The sequence below is a fragment of the Penaeus monodon genome, chromosome 28, assembly GCF_015228065.2.
Source record: "Penaeus monodon isolate SGIC_2016 chromosome 28, NSTDA_Pmon_1, whole genome shotgun sequence".
Lineage (NCBI taxonomy): Eukaryota > Metazoa > Arthropoda > Malacostraca > Decapoda > Penaeidae > Penaeus > Penaeus monodon.
Genome location: NC_051413.1, coordinates 35,049,397 through 35,049,802, shown reverse-complemented (window position 1 = coordinate 35,049,802; position 406 = coordinate 35,049,397).

Here is a 406-nt window from a genome sequence, read left to right as displayed (position 1 = left end):
TGTATTTTTTTTAGTCATTGTATCTGATTTACCCTATTGTTGGTTTTTTCTTCATGCAATACGTTTTTAAATTTTTTTTTTTACATTTTTTATGCCCAAAAAAATTGCATTGTTTCTGGTCCCTCGGGAAGTTTTTTGAGGTGGGTTTTTAAAATTTTTCTAAAGTGTCCTTTGCCAGTTTAAGTTTTGTTGTAAATTGGCCATTATATAAAAAAGTTAAGCAAGACTTGAAAAGTTCATAATTAAGAAGGGGGAAAGTGTCCATATATGAAATCGGGGTTGTGCCATGCATCACTTGCAGTAAATTCAGATCACAGTGTTGAAGTTTTGGATGAATGTAAGTATTTATCTATCTTTTTTTTGGGTTACCTGGGTCATAACTACATGGGTGATGGCACCCTGAAGG